Source organism: Anomaloglossus baeobatrachus, chromosome 1 (assembly GCF_048569485.1).
Source record: "Anomaloglossus baeobatrachus isolate aAnoBae1 chromosome 1, aAnoBae1.hap1, whole genome shotgun sequence".
Taxonomy (NCBI): domain Eukaryota; kingdom Metazoa; phylum Chordata; class Amphibia; order Anura; family Aromobatidae; genus Anomaloglossus; species Anomaloglossus baeobatrachus.
Genome location: NC_134353.1, coordinates 352,698,055 through 352,712,807, shown reverse-complemented (window position 1 = coordinate 352,712,807; position 14,753 = coordinate 352,698,055).

The following is a 14,753-nucleotide window of genomic DNA, read 5'->3' as shown; positions in this document are numbered from 1 at the left end:
TAAATTGGTGAAAGAGGGCATCTGGGGTATTTCTTATTCAAATAAACTAATTTTTCTGTGTCTATTTTTGTTTTTTAACTCTACACTTCCGGGTTAGTAATGTGGGTGTCTGATGATAGATTCCTATCCATTACCAACTTCTAGGTTTGATGTCAGCTGTCAACTCACAGTCTCCTCTATTTTTGATATCTAGCCAAGGTAAAGCTCTGGTTATCAAAAATAGGCCGGAGCCAACGTCTTTTGTTTATTTATTTCCTATTCTCATTTGTTTGCAGGGCAATTGTCCTCATTTTGCTTCCTTTTGCAACCCCCTATTTCTTACTATGAACATTATACAGCCATTTTACTGTCCATTAGTTTGGGTCTCAATTGACCTATATGGTCCGGGGACAATTTTGGGTCAAGTCCGGGACCGAACTTATAACTAAAGTATTGCTGAACCAGGTTAACTTGAATTTCCATGGGTTTGCTCATCTTTACTCATTTCTCCTATTAGGGTATGTGCGCACGTTGCTTTTTACCTGCTTTTTACCTGCTTTTTTGCTGCTTTTTCTTCTGCGCTGTTTAATGCCAAAATGGATGTGTTCTTCTATTCAAGCAAAGTCTATGGGAATTTGGGTTTCTTGTTCACACTATGTTGTTCAAAATGCTGCCTTTTTGAGGCAGAACTTTGGTCAAAAACTCAGCTTTTCAAAGAAGCAACATGTCAATTGTTTTTGCCATTTGGGTTTTGCACTGCAAAGCTGAGTTTTTGACCAAAGTTCTGCCACAAAAAGGCAGCATTTTGAACAACATAGTGTGAACAAGAAACCCAAATTCCCATAGACTTTGCTTGAATAGAAGAACACATCCATTTTGGCATTAAACAGCGCAGAAGAAAAAGCAGCAAAAAAGCAGGTAAAAAGCAACGTGCGCACATACCCTTACTGCAGCTGTTCACACCTTGACCTGTGATAGCTACCTGATATCAAACATTTCTGCTGTTACTTTTGCTGTTAACTCTGCTGTAACTCTTCTGCAATTTGATAATAAACTTATCATTGCCATAAAATGTACTGTTTACACTTTAAACTTTGCTGCAACAAAGAATTAAACAATAGACGGTGACTTTGATAACATCACTCCTTGCTCCGTAAATGTAAGGCAGGCTTTGCACACTACGACATCGCAGGTGCGATGTCGGTGGGGTCAAATTGAAAGTGACGCACATCCGGCATCGCATGCGACATCGCAGTGTGTAAAGCCTAGATGATACGATTAACGAGCACAAAAGCGTCGTAATCGTATCATCGGTACAGTGTAAGCGTAATCCATAATTACGCTGACGCGACGGTCCGATGTTGTTCCTCGCTCCTGCGGCAGCACACATCGCTGTGTGTGAAGTCGCAGGAGCGAGGAACATCTCCTACCGGCTTCACCGCGGCTTCCGTAGGTTATGCGGAAGGAAGGAAGTGGGCGGGATGTTTACATCCTGCTCATCTCCGCCCCTCCGCTCCTATTGGCCGCCTGCCGTGTGACGTCGCAGTGACGCCGCACGACCCGCCCCCTTAATAAGGAGGCGGGTCGCCGACCAGAGCGACGGTCGCAGGGCAGGTGAGTGCATGTGAAGCCGGTGTAGCAATAATTTTCGCTACGCCAGCTTTCACAAGATATTGTATTATACTGTTTTGTATATCCTGGTAGGATTAATCAATTGTGGATAAATCCGGTTAACCTTCTGATTTGGGTATATATTCACAAGATATTGTACCTGCGACGGGGGCGGGGACTATCGCGTGCGACATCGCAGCATCGGCTTGCGATGTCGCAACGTGCAAAGCCCGCCTAACAGTCTTTATGTACTCTACCAAGCCTAGAAATTTGGAAAATGTCAATCAATATGGCTGCCATTAGTATTCTATTTCAGCTGTCCCAGATATCTGAGCAACAAATCTACATAGACACATTTCATTGAGGAAAAGCTGTGATATTACTGTGATCCAGTTTTTTCATATACAAAAATGAAAAAACAAATGATTTTATAAAACAAATGATCAATTATTGTATTATATTAAAATGCAATAAGATTCTGGAATATGTGTCATAATTATAAAATAAATTAACATATATTAATTTTGATCTCAGGTGTTGCCAAGAGAATACAATACACACCATTTAATGCTCAATTTCCCATTTATTAGATTAAACACACATGAGTTGTAGCTATATGATATATTAATCTTTGTTGTTGGAAACTTATTTCCACTTTAATTGGTAGTACTAAGACAGCTTTGTGGCTGATGCCCAAGTTTTCTCAACTTACTGAGCGCTGAAGTGACAGCAGTTCCGAATCCTTAAGTAGAATACGCATCATGTAGTGAGACAAATGTTATGATCTTAATCTGTTTATTAGAGATGAGTGAACCCGAGGTTTGGTGTTCAGTGTTTATACCAAATTGTCTCTTCAGGGATGAAGGAGATAATCTCTAGCACCACCTATTGGAAGTAGCGATCCTAATAGTCAAAAGTGACTCTCCAGAGAGCCTTTTCATATGACGTAGGATTTATGCTAGATCAGAACCTCAATTTGCAGACACAGTGTTTCAGGATGATTGTCCCTCTTCAGTGCAAAGTATGAGGTCTGATCTGGCTGAATGAGAAGCTCTACTGGGGTCTCGGGAAAACTGTTCTCCTTGCGGAGACTGACAAACCAATCTGCCTGTCAGTGGTGAGGAGTCTTATAGGTGCAATGCTCCTCAGGGAAATATTCAAATGGTCTGTTCATACCAAACACAGATCTTAGAAAAAACAAAGTTTGGGTTTGGAGTTCAGGTGCTTTACGTATGCAAACCAATCATGCGAGTATCGCTGTGCTTGGGTATGCTATGAGCTTAGCCCAGTAGGAGCTGCTTGCAGTGTTTTAACAGCTCTCACTATTGGTAACAACAGCGTGGTCGGATGTAGTGTGCACCAAACATGAAAAAAATGGAATGTGACGTAACAAAAAGTGCTGGCCTTGCTCTCCCCTCCTTTATACTAATCAAAACATCTAAAGGATGTGAAAGAGCAGCCACAACTCTCATTTCCTTTAAATACCAATTACATCTGAAAGAGGGATATGTGAAGTCAGAGCTCATTGGCCACAGGGACTATGTGACATAACAATATGGCATGATCCAGAGGAGAGGCAGTGTCAACACCCCTATAAAGGAATCAGGACTGAAGATGAGTATGTGTTATTTTTTTGGAGGAAAACATAGGGGTTGTGTCATGATTCATGCCTGGCTCAGCCACTGCTGAACCTTTGCTTGTATCCTATCCTAGGGTTACAGGTCATGGGAGGGGTTAATTCAAGTCTGCCTCGTTCCGGAGGACAGGCCGCAATATCCTGGCGCTGCTCCTTTAGAACATCAGCAGTAATAGAGCCTGATTTGCAGCATGCATGCCTGGCTCTCATGAGTTAGTCTTGATCTGTCCTGCCTCCCTGCTACCTTGTCCTGACCCATGTCATCCCCTCTGTTTGTACGTCCCATTCTCTGACTCCCCAGTCCTGCCTGCTGCTTACCCTAGTCCTGTCTTTTTTACCTTGGTCCCGACCCATAATTCCTCACCCTCGTATGTTACTTTTACTTCCCGGTCTCCGACCTGTATCTTCGTTTTTGACCTTGGTTTATCTCTCACTACTGCTGTTTACGTGACCTCCCGATTCCTGATCCCTGGCTATCACTGGACTGCGTCATGCTTTCTCCTGTACTATGGACGAGATCTCCTGTTGCAGACCCGACTTTCTGACTACTCTATCACCCTCTAGTGGTTAGTCATCTGACTACGTACTGAAGTTATTCCTACAGCTAGCTTCAGTGTTTCCTTAGTATAACATGACAGGTTGAGACGGGATTGTCTGAGTAGTGGAAAACCTCTTTAAAGACACACATAGTGTTGAATACTTGTGATGGTCACCAGTTCCAATAATCTTCCTATTGATTTGTAATACATATCTGGACATCTGCTGTTATTCCAAAATCCCAAAAAAATATCTAGGGATTAAGTGCTATTATTTTGTTGGGGGAAAACATAAAAATTGTAAAGGGGTTGTTTGAATAGTAGACAACATGCCATAGCTATAGAAAAAGACATGAACCTCACATACAAAATTATACTTTGATCTAATGCTGCTAGGCAAAAATTGAAATAATAAAAAAAGGTGTGGCACTGCGTGCCCACTACTGCCATAGTGACCGTGCACCAGTTGGATAGGTGATCTGTTGCCTCACAACACTCATGCTGCATGACTGAACCCCAAATACTCCAGGCCCCACTGCCCCACCAACACAAAACCATCACACAGCACCAGCATCCTGTCAAAGGAGCTGGCCAACACACCTTTCACAAGCTATCCCTCCTTGCAGTCTCCTATTAATTTAAAATGCCTGTACCAAGTGCTGGTTCAAGTAAAGGAAAAAAAAAACAGAGTGGGACAGACCATGCAATATGCCATAGCTGTAGAAAAAGACAAACCTCCCATCCAAAAATCATACTTCTATCATACTTTCATCTAATGCCGGTAGGCAAAAATTTATATACCTGAACATGAGGTTCATGTCTTTTTCTACAGCTAAGGCATATTGCATGGTCTGTCCCCCTCTGTTTTTTTACTTGAACCAGCACTCTTCAAATTTGGCACAGGCCCTTTTGCTCTCAGTTCATGACGCGCCCAGGGCTAGTGGGGTACTCGGTCCCAGGCTTTGATTCACAGGGACGTGTCATGTGAATGGCCGGTGCCCGGTTCCATGACCCTGGGGGTCGCTTAAAAAAGGGGAATGAAGGAGAATAAAAATAAAAATCTTTTTTGTGACACCACTTGCGGTATGCGGCTATGTGGGGAAAGTCGCCACTGCAAAGTCTCTCACAGCTGTGACTAGTGGTATTAAGCAGTTTGGGTGTTATGGCCCTCCACAAGTAGAGCTAGGCCCCAGGGGAGAATGATGGTGGTTGTAGTGTCGCGGGCGGGGAGGAGGGTGTCAGCACACTACGCTCACCCCTTCTGCTCGGGTCCGGCGGCCGCTGCTCAGTGGTGGCTCGAGCTGTAGGCCGGATCCCGGGGGTTTCTCGAGCGGCACTCCTCGCCCGTGAGTGAAAGGGGTTTGTTGGGTGTGGGGATTGTTTATTGTCCGTGACGCCACCCACGGTTGTGGTGATTTCACCACCGCTGCTCAATACGGGGATCCCGGGGATGGTGATGCAGAGCAGCTAGGTGTTGTGTTGCCCCTCCGTGGGTAGGGGTTGGTGATCCCGGGGCCCGGTGATGGCTTGGGAGGTGCAGGGCCTGGTGGGCGCAGGGACGTGGGGGCAGCGCTGTGCCTTGCGGCACTGTGGTACTCACTCAGCCTGAGACGTTGACACAGTTTATACGGTAAACCAAACGGCTAGTAAGACGGTCCCACGGACGGCTGCAATTGCTCTCCCAGTAGGTGACGGTGATGTCCCTCTTCCTTGCACCTTGTGTACTAGTTGGTTGCGATGGGTCCCCACCGGTAACCCGCTCCCCGGCTTCAAGCTGGACCGGGGGAGCTCTACTCTTTGCCCGCAGGCGCTGGCCCTCAGAAACTGGTGCCTTGGCGGTGGCGGTGTCTCTGTTGTACAGGTTGGGCTGTTGCCTTCACTCGGGTCTTGGTCGTTGGGGGATCTACGTCCCCTTCACTGACGGATTCGGCAATTTACGGCGACTCCAAGCCTTGCCGGGGTCCGAGAGGCTCCTGCCCTGGTGCTGACTTCGGAACACTGCTCCAGACCACCGGGCACACAGCCTACGGGGTCCTTCCAGGAACTTCCAAACGGTCCCCCTCCAGACAGTCACCGCCGTTGCTGACCTTGCTGACCTGCCCTGCACTTAGCTGGACTCTTCAGGCTTTTCTCTCTCTGTCACCACTCTTGCTTTCCTCCATTTCTACTTTACTTTCCTTACTTTCACTTAGTTGTTTACTTTAGCCCTGTCTGGGCTACTCCTCCACTCCTTCCACTTCCTCCCCCCTGACTGTTCTGCACTCTTGCCCTGCCTGGGCTAATCTGCCTGGTTTCTCCCGCCTCCAGAGCTGTGATCTCCTTGGTGGGCGGAGCCAACCGCCTGGCCCACCCCCTGGTGGGAATCATCAGTCTCTGGAGGAAGGCAACAAGGATTTTTGGTTCAGCTTAGATGTGCCTACCTGGGATGTAGAGTGTGGTGGTGTGTGATCTGTGTCCCCTGGCTTGCCCAGGGCGACACAGTAGTATGGTGAAAGTTGGTGATGCAGAGGTGTAGGAAGAATTCAAACAACACAGGAGCTGCAGTTTAACTTGTTCTTTACTCACTGGTTCTGAGTAGCTGCAACCCGGCTGGTGCTGGTCTCTACCAATCTGGGCCTCAGATAATCTAGTATTCCCTTCATCCCAGTGCCAGTGTGGTGACCTGGTGAGCTTTACTTCCATGCACCCGTCTGCAGTTGGTGGATCCCCGTGGCGTGAAGCGTTCTGGGTTCCCCTCCTGTTGTCACAGTCCTGGCCTGTATGGCAGGCAACTTGAACCTCTCTTGGGTTGGATCTTTGTCCCAACTCCCAGGTTCTCTCTTTGCTGCTGTGCCCCGGACACTAACGTTTGTGAAGAACCTTGATAATTCTCTCACTGGGCAAATTTATCATATGAGCTTGAAGCGTCTTCATGAACTAGGGCTCTGCACTAGAGTTGAGCGCGGTTCTAGGTTTGTGGTTCTGCAGTTCGCGGCTCGAGTGATTTTTGGGGCCTGTTCTAGATCGAACTAGAACTCGAGCTTTTTTGCAAAAGCTCGATAGTTCTAGATACGTTCGAGAACGGTTCTAGCAGCAAAAAAACAGCTAATTCCCAGCTGGCTTTCCGCTGTAATAGTGTAAGTCACTCTGTGACTCACACTATTATGAAATTTCAGTGTATAGTGTGCGGGAACAGCGCCTTCAGATCACTGCTGTATGGATAATGGCGATCGCCAATTTTTTTTTTCCTTGTCTTCCTTCCCTAAGCGCGCGCGTGTAGTGGGGAGGGCCAGCATGTCAGCCAATCCCAGACACACACAGCTAAGTGGACTTTTAGCCAGAGAAGCAACGGCATGTGTGATAGGATGTCCATGTCACATGTTCCTGCATTATAAAAACGAGTATCTGCCCGTCCGGACGCCATTATCTCTTCTGCGTCCTTGGTGTCAGACATCACTGGCGCAGCTCCGTCCTGAGTCCTATCGCCGATACTGCTGTATGCGCTCCATACACAGCGCTGGACAGCTTAGGGATAGCACTTTCTATCAGTCCTTTTAAGGGCTCGTACCGGCAGGGTCAGAGCCATAGGTGACAGGTCCTGAAAACAGAGACAGCGTCTGTGTAGCTAAGGTCAGGGATTTCCTCGCTGCATTTCCCCATTAGGAGGGAATAGAAAGGCAGGCTTCCATTCCTCTACCCAGAGCCCCACAACCCTGGAACTGTACCCTCCTGTCCTCTGCACACTCCAACTCATTATAACTAAGCCATTATACTAGCAAACACTGAGTGTACCTAGTGTCATCCTAAACGTGGCTATTGGAATTCTATATAGTCCCAGTAGTGCACAGATATTTGCAGCACGTCTGCCTGCATTGCACAACCAAACTGATAGTTACTATGCCATTATACTAGCAAACACTGAGTGTACCTAGTGGCATCCTAAACGTGGCTATTGGACTTCTGTATAGTCCCACTAGTGCACAGATATTTGCAGCACCTCTGCCTGCATTGCACACTCCAACTCATAATAACTAAGCCATTATACTAGCAAACACTGAGTGTACCTAGTGTCATCCTAAACGTGGCTATTGGACTTCTATATAGTCCCAGTAGTGCACAGATATTTGCAGCACGTCTGCCTGCATTGCACACTCCAACTCATTATAACTAAGCCATTATACTAGCAAACACTGAGTGTACCTAGTGGCATCCTAAACGTGGCTATTGGAATTCTATATAGTCCCAGTAGTGCACAGATATTTGCAGCACGTCTGCCTGCATTGCACAACCAAACTGATAGTTACTATGCCATTATACTAGCAAACACTGAGTGTACCTAGTGGCATCCTAAACGTGGCTATTGGACTTCTGTATAGTCCCACTAGTGCACAGATATTTGCAGCACCTCTGCCTGCATTGCACACTCCAACTCATAATAACTAAGCCATTATACTAGCAAACACTGAGTGTACCTAGTGTCATCCTAAACGTGGCTATTGGACTTCTATATAGTCCCAGTAGTGCACAGATATTTGCAGCACGTCTGCCTGCATTGCACACTCCAACTCATTATAACTAAGCCATTATACTAGCAAACACTGAGTGTACCTAGTGGCATCCTAAACGTGGCTATTGGACTTCTGTATAGTCCCACTAGTGCACAGATATTTGCAGCACGTCTGCCTGCATTGCACACTCCAACTCATTATAACTAAGCCATTATACTAGCAAACACTGAGTGTACCTAGTGTCATCCTAAACGTGGCTATTGGACTTCTGTATAGTCCCACTAGTGCACAGATATTTGCAGCACCTCTGCCTGCATTGCACACTCCAACTCATTATAACTAAGCCATTATACTAGCAAACACTGAGTGTACCTAGTGGCATCCTAAACGTGGCTATTGGACTTCTGTATAGTCCCAGTAGTGCACAGATATTTGCAGCACGTCTGCCTACATTGCACACTTCAACTCATTATAACTAAGCCATTATACTAGCAAACACTGAGTGTACCTAGTGGCATCCTAAACGTGGCTATTGGACTTCTGTATAGTCCCACTAGTGCAGAGATATTTGCAGCACGTCTGCCTGCATTGCACACTCCAACTCATTATAACTAAGCCATTATACTAGCAAACACTGAGTGTACCTAGTGGCATCCTAAACGTGGCTATTGGACTTCTGTATAGTCCCACTAGTGCACAGATATTTGCAGCACGTCTGCCTGCATTGCACACTCCAACTCATTATAACTAAGCCATTATACTAGCAAACACTGAGTGTACCTAGTGTCATCCTAAACGTGGCTATTGGACTTCTGTATAGTCCCACTAGTGCACAGATATTTGCAGCACCTCTGCCTGCATTGCACACTCCAACTCATTATAACTAAGCCATTATACTAGCAAACACTGAGTGTACCTAGTGTCATCCTAAACGTGGCTATTGGACTTCTGTATAGTCCCACTAGTGCACAGATATTTGCAGCACTTCTGCCTGCATTGCACACTCCAACTCATTATAACTAAGCCATTATACTAGCAAACACTGAGTGTACCTAGTGTCATCCTAAACGTGGCTATTGGACTTCTGTATAGTCCCACTAGTGCACAGATATTTGCAGCACCTCTGCCTGCATTGCACACTCCAACTCATAATAACTAAGCCATTATACTAGCAAACACTGAGTGTACCTAGTGTCATCCTAAACGTGGCTATTGGACTTCTGTATAGTCCCACTAGTGCACAGATATTTGCAGCACCTCTGCCTGCATTGCACACTCCAACTCATTATAACTAAGCCATTATACTAGCAAACACTGAGTGTACCTAGTGTCATCCTAAACGTGGCTATTGGACTTCTATATAGTCCCAGTAGTGCACAGATATTTGCAGCACGTCTGCCTGCATTGCACACCCAAACTGATAGTTACTAAGCCATTATACTAGCAAACACTGAGTGTACCTAGTGGCATCCTAAACGTGGCTATTGGACTTCTGTATAGTCCCACTAGTGCAGAGATATTTGCAGCACGTCTGCCTGCATTGCACACTCCAACTCATTATAACTAAGCCATTATACTAGCAAACACTGAGTGTACCTAGTGGCATCCTAAACGTGGCTATTGGACTTCTGTATAGTCCCACTAGTGCACAGATATTTGCAGCACCTCTGCCTGCATTGCACACTCCAACTCATTATAACTAAGCCATTATACTAGCAAACACTGAGTGTACCTAGTGTCATCCTAAACGTGGCTATTGGACTTCTGTATAGTCCCACTAGTGCAGAGATATTTGCAGCACGTCTGCCTGCATTGCACACTCCAACTCATTATAACTAAGCCATTATACTAGCAAACACTGAGTGTACCTAGTGGCATCCTAAACGTGGCTATTGGACTTCTGTATAGTCCCACTAGTGCACAGATATTTGCAGCACCTCTGCCTGCATTGCACACTCCAACTCATTATAACTAAGCCATTATACTAGAAAACACTGAGTGTACCTAGTGGCATCCTAAACGTGGCTATTGGACTTCTGTATAGTCCCAGTAGTGCACAGATATTTGCAGCACGTCTGCCTACATTGCACACTTCAACTCATTATAACTAAGCCATTATACTAGCAAACACTGAGTGTACCTAGTGGCATCCTAAACGTGGCTATTGGACTTCTGTATAGTCCCACTAGTGCACAGATATTTGCAGCACGTCTGCCTGCATTGCACACTCCAACTCATTATAACTAAGCCATTATACTAGCAAACACTGAGTGTACCTAGTGTCATCCTAAACGTGGCTATTGGACTTCTGTATAGTCCCACTAGTGCACAGATATTTGCAGCACCTCTGCCTGCATTGCACACTCCAACTCATTATAACTAAGCCATTATACTAGCAAACACTGAGTGTACCTAGTGTCATCCTAAACGTGGCTATTGGACTTCTGTATAGTCCCACTAGTGCACAGATATTTGCAGCACTTCTGCCTGCATTGCACACTCCAACTCATTATAACTAAGCCATTATACTAGCAAACACTGAGTGTACCTAGTGTCATCCTAAACGTGGCTATTGGACTTCTGTATAGTCCCAGTAGTGCACAGATATTTGCAGCACGTCTGCCTGCATTGCACACCCAAACTGATAGTTACTAAGCCATTATACTAGCAAACACTGAGTGTACCTAGTGGCATCCTAAACGTGGCTATTGCACTTCTGTATAGTCCCAGTAGTGCACAGATATTTGCAGCACGTCTGCCTACATTGCACACTTCAACTCATTATAACTAAGCCATTATACTAGCAAACACTGAGTGTACCTAGTGGCATCCTAAACGTGGCTATTGGACTTCTGTATAGTCCCACTAGTGCAGAGATATTTGCAGCACGTCTGCCTGCATTGCACACTCCAACTCATTATAACTAAGCCATTATACTAGCAAACACTGAGTGTACCTAGTGGCATCCTAAACGTGGCTATTGGACTTCTGTATAGTCCCACTAGTGCACAGATATTTGCAGCACGTCTGCCTGCATTGCACACTCCAACTCATTATAACTAAGCCATTATACTAGCAAACACTGAGTGTACCTAGTGTCATCCTAAACGTGGCTATTGGACTTCTGTATAGTCCCACTAGTGCACAGATATTTGCAGCACTTCTGCCTGCATTGCACACTCCAACTCATTATAACTAAGCCATTATACTAGCAAACACTGAGTGTACCTAGTGTCATCCTAAACGTGGCTATTGGACTTCTGTATAGTCCCACTAGTGCACAGATATTTGCAGCACCTCTGCCTGCATTGCACACTCCAACTCATTATAACTAAGCCATTATACTAGCAAACACTGAGTGTACCTAGTGTCATCCTAAACATGGCTATTGGACTTCTGTATAGTCCCACTAGTGCACAGATATTTGCAGCACCTCTGCCTGCATTGCACACTCCAACTCATTATAACTAAGCCATTATACTAGCAATTTATGCTGCCAGTTTAAGGGCCGTAGTTGCATTATCAGGGATATTTATTCTTTATTATTCTGCTGTTAATAAAGCTAGACCACCGCTGCAATCTACACCACCTCTCAATTTCTACTACCACATTTTCAGTGCACAATCTTGTCGCAATCAACATGAGTGGCAAAATGACAGATGCTGGTGGAAAGGGGAAGAGGCGTGCTGGAAAAGGAAAAAAAGGGTTTGTCCGTGGGGAAGGTGGCAAAGCTCCATTATCATCTGCTGAAGATAGACCATCTACCAGCAAATGTAAGATGTCTACTACTTACCGTGGACAATCCGATGTGCTCCCTTTTTTACGGACACGAACAACAGGAACAAAGGTAGATGATGGCCAAAAAAGGAAAATGCTTGAATGGATCTCAAGTGGTCCAACAAGTGCCCTCTCAGCCACTTCAAGTACCGCATCCAAAAAACACCAGTCCTCTGAGTTGTGATCCCAATCAAACTTGCTTTCTCCCAGCTCTGAAGTCTCCATCAGCCCTGCACAGTATGGTGGAACTGAGATGGCTGAGTCTGCAGAGCTGTTCAGTCACACTATAGCCTGGGAATCAGAGGTCTGCTCCCAAGCTACAGTGAGTACAGACCAGGAAATGGTCTGCAGTGATGCCCAGAACCTTTGTGACTCTGATTCAGGCCGTGAGGACCAAGTTTCTGACCCTTTGTCACAAACTGTAACAGCTGTGGTTATAGACAATGAGGAACATACTGATGAAGATGAGACGCAGATACCCGATTGGGATGACAACTTAAATATTCGGTCAGGGCAAGAACAGGCTCGGTCTGAGGGGGAGGGGAGTGCAAACACAACAATTGATGATGAAGTTCTAGATCCCACCTACTGTCAACCCCCAGTCAGGCACTCGAGGAGGTCAACAGAGGCGGTGGAGGAGGATGCAACCGACGACGAAGTTACCTTGCGCCTTCCTGGACAGAGTCGGAGCACTGGTAGCACGTCTACAACTGCATCCTCAGCCACCACTCTGCCTCTGAGCACTAGTCGGGGGGGCTCAGCAGGTCGCATGCCCTCTAAGCCTTGCCTAGCCTGGTCCTTTTTTGACATAGAAAAAGATCGCCCAAATTATGTGATGTGTAAAATTTGTCGTGAGTCTGTTAGTAGAGGTCAAAACCTCAGCAGTTTGACAACTTCTTCCATGAATCGTCACATGAATAAATATCATAGGTCCCGGTGGGAAGCTCACTGTGCTGCAATGCGGTCTAGCGGAGCGAACCATCCACGGCCTGCCCCTTCCAGTGCATCCGCGCGCTCTTCATCTTCTAGGACTGTGGGGACAGCTGTCACACCTGGTTTTCCACGCACAACTTCCACCACTGTAACCGCAACAGGCACTTTGCTTGGTAGGTCGTCAGTTGGTTTGGAAGGGGAAACAAGTGAGTGTGTACAGCTCTCTCAGACATCGATAGCACCAACGTTGGATTAAGGCAACATCATGTCTCCGCCTGCACTTTCCTCACAAACCTGCATTTTTCCAGGGACACCCTACTCAACACCGTCTACACACAGCAGCCAGATCTCTGTCCCTCAGATGTGGTCAAATAAAAGGCGATTTCCTGCGACCCATGACAAAGCTAAGAGGTTGACTCTATCCCTTTGTAAGCTCTTGGCTACCGAAATGCTGCCTTTCCGCCTAGTGGACACACAGGATTTTAGAGACCTTATGTCTGTCGCTGTGCCCCAGTACCAGATGCCTAGTCGCCACTACTTCTCTAAGAAAGGTGTTCCCGCGCTACACCAGCATGTCGCACACAACATCACCGCTTCCTTGAGAAACTCTGTGTGTGAACGGGTGCATTTCACCACCGATACCTGGACCAGTAAGCATGGACAGGGACGTTACATGTCTAACTGGGCACTGGGTAACTATGGTGATAGATGGTGAAGGGTCTGCTGCACAAGTCTTGCCGTCCCCACGACTTGTGTGTCAATCCTCTGTCTGTCCAAGTTCCGCCACTGCTTCTGCCTCCTCAACCTCATCTGGGTCCTCAACCTCCGCCCCAAGCCTGCCTGGTCAGGCCACCAGCGTTCTCACTGCGCAGAAGGAATCACGCACCCCTCATTACTATGCTGGCAGCAGAGCGCAACGGCATCAGGCGGTCTTTAGCTTGACATGTCTTGGGAATAGGAGTCACACAGCTGAGGAGTTGTGGTCAGCTCTGCGGTCAGAGTTTAGTAAATGGTTGTCTCCACTCAACCTGCAGCCTGGTAAGGCCGTGTGCGACAATGCTGCAAACCTGGGTGCGGCCCTTCGCCTGGGCAAGGTGACACACGTGCCTTGTATGGCTCACGTGTTCAACCTTGTCGTCCAGCAATTCTTAACACACTATCCCGGCCTAGATGGCCTTCTGACCAGGGCACGAAAACTGTCTGCTCACTTCCGCCGTTCAACCTCCGCAGCTGACCGACTTGCATCTCTCCAGAAGTCTTTCGGCCTGCCGGTTCATCGCCTGAAATGCGATGTGGCGACACGCTGGAATTCGACTCTCCACATGTTACAGCGACTGTGGCAGCACCGCCGAGCCCTGGTGCAATACGTCATGACGTATAGCCTGGGCCAACGAAATGCAGAGGTGGGGCAGATCACCCTGATGGAGTGGTCTCAGATCAAGGACCTATGCACCCTTCTGCACAGTTTCGACATGGCGACGAATATGTTTAGCGCTGAAAATGCCATTATCAGCATGACAATTCCAGCCATTTACATGCTGGAGCACACGCTAAACACTATTCGGAGTCAGGGGGTGGGACAACAGGAAGGGGAGGAACTACAGGAGGATTCATATGCGCAAGGGACAACAACATCACCAAGGTCCAGACGTTCATCATCACCAACGCAGCAGGCATGGGACCATGGGGGACAGGGATCAACAAGGGCGCATAGTAGCAGGCGAAATGTTGAGGAAGGTGCAGGAGAACATGAAGTAATGGAGGACGAACTGTCCATGGACATGGAAGACTCAG